The following is a 6,000-nucleotide window of genomic DNA, read 5'->3' on the forward strand; positions in this document are numbered from 1 at the left end:
ACAGGGGTCTCGGCTACCAGTTGGATAGTGGGAGCCCTGCATTGTCTTTTCTGCTGCGTCTTTTTTCACCCCGTGACAGGCCAGCGATGAGCCTTCCCCCAGGATCGAGAACAGTGGGGGTGGAAATCCCACCTGCCAAGAGCTGCCACCCAATCGGAGGCCTCCAGGGAAGGCTTGGCTGGTCCTTGTATGACACCCAGCCAAGGCTGAGGATCATCTCTGGATCCCAAGTCAGAAGTGAGTGATGGCAGGATTGGGGATCTCAGGTTTGGGATTACAAAGGAATGAGGAAAGGAAGGTCGGTAGCAAGGGTTAGTAGGTGGCTTTCAGTGCGCCCACCCTTCCTGATGGCTGTACCCTTGATCATGCATTGAGTGCCCTTGGGATGAGGGACTCTTTACCTGGGAGCCTGCAAGCAACTCTGACATGGTTTGCTTGTTGTGGTCCCTACATGGCCAGTCCTCCACCTGTCAGTGGGCTAATACCAGTGGCAGGATGAGGTCTTTCATGGGCTTTAATTGTCTATTTAAGGGCCTCAATGGACAGTGGGGCAGGAAGACTGTCCATAGGCCTTCCCACTATGGACTTAATCGGGTAGAAGGGGGAAGGTGGCGGGTTCCCCATCGCCACCTTCCCACCTCATTAAATATTGCCACCCACCGCCCCCGCCCCACCCTTCCTGGCCACCATCAAACCCGCCACAGGGGAAGGCACAACATTTCTCCCACTGTGCCTGGATGAAGTTATATGACACTCTCCAGAGGATGTGGGTCGATAGTCCAGGTTTCCGTGCACTGGGTGTTCCTACAGTAAGTTACAAAAACGCATACGCATGCCCAATGGCAGTGTGAAAAGCTGTGTAAATGACTTGTACAGACCTGAAAATCGGCAGCATATCCACAAAAATATCGGAGTCAGATCTTTGTCATCCCAGTCCTGATCTTACATCGGGATTTCCACAAGAGCTGGACCTTTGCTTGACCTTTACAAGGTCGGAAGTGTAAGTAGGGGCAGGGAATTTGAACTCCAGATACTGAAGATTGTTGGCTCTCGGAAGAATCCAACATGTCGTTTGAAGGTTTTGACCCAGGGTGACAGATCTTGGTACTGGATTGTACCTGAGGGTCAAGGTCCGGTTCTTAGCATGGGCTCCCAAGGAAAAACCTGACTTATTTAAAAATATTAAAATGTAGCCCTCCTATGGCAGTTCTTTTCCAGACCACATAAACAATCCTCAGCCATCCCCTCCAGCTGGGCGGGACTGCTCTCACCTGGATCCATTCTTATCTATCTAATTATAACCAGAGAATTATCGTCACTGACTTCTCTTCCAGCACTTTCTTCTGGTGTCCTCCGAGGATCTATCCTGGCCCCCCTCCTATTTCTCAGCTACACGCAGTCCCTCAACAACATCATCTGAAAGCGCAGCCTGACTTTTCACTGGAAAATAATGTATGCTGACAACACCCAGCACTACCTCACCACCACCTCTCTTGACTCCTAACCCATGCAACATTATCAGACTGCTGCTTTGGTATCTTGTACGGAATGAGCAAAAATTTCCCCCAAGATTGAAACTATTGTTTTCAGTCTACATATACTAAATTCAGTTCCCTTCTTACCAACTTAGGGCAGCACAGTGGCACAGTGGTTAGCACTGCTGTCTCACAGTGCCAGGGACCCAGGTACAATTCCAGCCTCAGATCACTGTGTGTGTGGAGTCTGCACGTCTCTGTGTGGGCTTCTGCCGGGTGCTCCGGTTTTTTCTCAGTTACCATAGAACCCCTACAGTGCAGAAAGAGGCCATTCGGCCCATCGAGTCTGCACCGACAACAATCCCACCCAGGCCCTATCCCTATATATTTACCTGCTAATCCCTCTAACCCTCATATTTACCCGCTAATCCCTCTAATCTACGCATTCCGGGACACTAAGGGGCAATTCAGCTTGGCCAATCAACCTAACCTGCACATCTTTGGACTGTGGGAGGAAACTGGAGCACCCGGAGGAAACCCACGCAGACACGGGGAGAATGTGCAAACTCCACACAGTGACCCGAGCCAAGAATCGAATCCAGGTCCCTGGAGCTGTGAAGCAGCAGTGCTAACCACTATGCTACCATGCCACCCAGTTTCTTCCCACAGTCCAAAGATGTGTGCATCAGGTTGATTGGCCATGCTAAATTGCCGCTTAGTGTCAGGGGGATTAGAAGAGTAAATATGTGGGGTTACGGGAATAGGGCCTGTGTGGGATTGTGGTACAGACTCGATGGGCCGAATGGCCTCCTTCTGTACTGTAGGGATTCTATGGATTCTAACTCCATCATGTCCCCTGGCAGCAGTCTGAGTCTAAACCAGCCTGTTTGCATCCTTGGATTCACATTTGGCCCCAATGTGAGCTTTCATCCAATCGCATCATTGCCCTGTCTCTAAGTCTGCCTATTTCTACCTCTGTACTGTCGCCTGACTTCACCCCTGCCTCAGCTCATCTGCTGCTGAAATCCTTATTCATGCATTTACTACCTCAATACTTGACTATTCTTACCTGCTGCTGACAGCTCTCCCACGTTCTACCTTTCCTCAACTTGAGGTCATCCAAAATTCTTCTGCTCGAAGCCAGTCCCATTCCCTGAAAGACGTGCTGGTTAGGTGCATTGGCCATGCTAAATTCTCTCTCAGTGTACCCGAACAGGTGCCGGGGTGTGGCAACTAGGGGATTTTCACAGTAACTTCATTGCAATGTTAATGTAAGCCTAATTGTGACATTAATAATTAAACCTTAAACCTTCCCCTATCACCCCTATACTCAATGACCAACATTGACTGCTGATCAAGCAATGTCTTAATTTTAAAATTTTCAGCCTTGTTTCCAAAGCCCTCCATGGCATTGCCCCTCCCTCTGTAACCTCCTCCGACCTCACTGCTCTCTGGGATATCTGCACTCCTCTAGTTCTGGCCTCTTGAGTATTCCTGATTTTAATCGCTCCACCATTGATGGTCATGCCTTTAGGTGCCTAGGTCCTGAGCTCTGAAATCTTCACCTACACCTCTTCACCTCGCTGTCTTGTTTTCCTTGAAACTTAATTTTTAATCAAGCATTAGGTCATCAGATTTAATGGGCTGGACTTTCTGAAGATGTAAGAAGCCCTATGGCTGGGACTGAAGGTAGCACCTGACCCCACATAGGTCAGCGGTGGGGCCCTGGAGCGCAATTTACCTACCAGTGGTGGCCAGTTATGAGAAGCTGCAACCAGGACTGCTGTCCAATTGTGAATAGTGGCCCACCTTTGTATCACAGCTTGGTATGGCCCCTGCTCTGCCCAAGACTGCAAGGAACTACAAAAGGTTGTGAATGTAGCCCAATCCATCACTCAAACTAGCCTCCCATCCATTGACTCTGTCTGCACTTCCCGCTGCCTTGGAAAAGCAGCCAGCATAATTAAGGACCCCACGCATCCCGGACATTCTCTCTTCCACCTTCTTCCGTCGGGAAAAAGATACAAAAGTCTGAGGTCACATACCAACCGACTCAAGAACAGCTTCTTCCCTGCTGCTGTCAGATTGGACCTACCTTGCATTAAGTTGATCTTTCTCTACACCCTAGCTATGACTGTAACACTATATTCTGCACTCTCTCATTTCCTTCTCTATGAATAGTATGCTTTGTCTGTATAGCGCGCAAGAAACAATACTTTTCACTGTATGTTAATACATGTGACAATAATAAATCAAATCAAATCAAATCAAATCAAACCTTCCAGAGTTGCTGACCCAATCAATGGGCAGAGAGCTTGACAGCACCATGAAAGAAATGGCCAGTGCTGAGGCTGCAGGATGAAGGAGAGGGTGTCTCTGTGCTGAGTCACCTCAAAGACAAAGTTATTTTACATATGTTGCTGTGGCCTGTCAGGCAGGCATGCCCTGGTGATTGGGTTATGGGATTGGGAATGGGGTGGGGGGAGGGGGGGCGGGTGGCGCTGGGGACTCACCATCCAACAGCAGAGCCATAGCCCCTTTGGTGCAGCCATTGCTGTCGGAAAGCGTCACAGGGGGCCATGGAGGAGCCGTAAAGGAGACCCTTCCAGAACCTGCTTGGAGTCCGCCAGTAAAATTCTGGTGGGGTAGGGAGGTAGTCTCAATCAGAAGAATTGGTCATTCAGTGGGCAGCCGTACCGCTCAGGTTCCTGCTGCCAGCTAAATGCATATTAAAGGGCAGATCTTGGGCTCCCCTCTACATTCCTTCTGAAGACATTTACCAATCTTCCTGCCTCCTACTCTGTCTCCACAGAAGCTGGTGAAATCCAGCCCAATATAACTTCATGTGGAGCAGTGACATATCTGTTTCTTGATGCTCCTGTAAAGTGCCTTGGACATTTTATTACATTCAAGGTGCTTAATATAAATATAAGTCGTGGCTGTTGTACTTTGCGTCTGCAGCTACATTGTTTTTCAGTTCTGTCTTCACTCTTCCTTGACCTTTTTGGCAGGTTTCTGCATGTTCTTTTAGAAATATGTGAACCCGATCTGCTTTCTCACTGTAAGATTTGTACAGGTTAATTTTCCTCCCACGCCATTTTTGAATTATTTATTAATCCATTTAGATTCACATCGACTCAACCTAGACTTGGTGATTCTTGGATCATATATGTTGAATATTATGCTTTTAAACATGCTTCCTTTGCCTTGAACTGAAGGCAACAACTAACCACAATCCACTTGCTTTATTTGCCCTCTCTCTGTTTTAGAATTAGCCTCTTTTAAATTGTACATCTACTTCTGATGTACAGAGCAGAACCAAGGGGATGAGGAGCCTCGAGTCACATCTAGCTCCTGGTGCCATCAGGGCACTTCTGGTGGCCACGTCCTCTCCTCAACTCCTCTGCCAATGCCATAGGTGCTTCCGAGTGCCGCGGCCAGCAGTGAACCACCAGCTGCTGTGCAAAAGGGGCTCCCACCTCACCAGGGCTGCTAAAGTCACCCGAGGCAAGAGACGATAATAGTCAGCGGCTTGTTTCCACCGCCGCTGGCAATGAGGGGGCACACCGTGCCACAGCACCAGGATAAGAAACAGAAACAACGCATATTGGTCACACTTGACTGCACCTGGATTCCTCTTATTTGTGAAATTGGAGCATTGAGACAAACTACTGTGCACCTAAGTGATAGTTATTTCCAATTTTTATCTGGCTGCATTTGTTCATTATCTCTGTTTGAATGTATGGATATAGATTTATTTGATGGTCTTATGTAAATCTGTTATTATGTGCATCCTTCTGAATGATGTGACCAAACAAAGAACAAAGCACAGGAACAGGCCCTTCGGCCCTCCAAGCCTGCACCGACCATGCTGCCCGACTTAACTAAAACCCCTACCCTTCCGGGGACCATATCCCTCTATTCCCATCCTATTCATGTAATTGTCAAGATGCCCCTTAAAAGTCACTGTAGTATCTGCTTCCACTACTTCCCCTGGCAGCGAGTTCCAGGCATCCACCACCCTCTGTGTAAAAAATCTGTCTTGTACATCTCCTTTAAGCCTTGCCCCTTGCACTTTAAACCTATGTCCCCTAGTAATTGATTCTTCCACCCTGGGAGAAAGCTTTTGACTATCCACTCTGTCCAACCCCCTCATAATTTTGTAGACTTCTATCAGGCCGCCCCTCAACCTCCATCATTCCAATGAGAACAAACCAAGTTTCTCCAACCTCTTCTCAGAGCTAATGCCCTCCATACCAGGCAACATCCTGGTAAATCTTTTCTGTACCTTCTCCAAAGCCTTTACATCCTCTGGTAGTGTGGCGACCAGAATTGAACACTATATTCCAAGTGCGGCCTAACTAAGTTCTATAAAGCTGCAACATGGCTTGCCAATTTTTAAACTCAATGCTCCGGCTGAAGAGGGCAAACATGCCTTATGCCTTCTTGACTACCTTCTCCACCTGCGTTGCCACTTTTAGTGACCTATGTACCTGTACACTCAGATCCCTCTGCCTATCAATCC

The sequence above is a fragment of the Mustelus asterias genome, chromosome 5 (assembly GCF_964213995.1).
Source record: "Mustelus asterias chromosome 5, sMusAst1.hap1.1, whole genome shotgun sequence".
Lineage (NCBI taxonomy): Eukaryota > Metazoa > Chordata > Chondrichthyes > Carcharhiniformes > Triakidae > Mustelus > Mustelus asterias.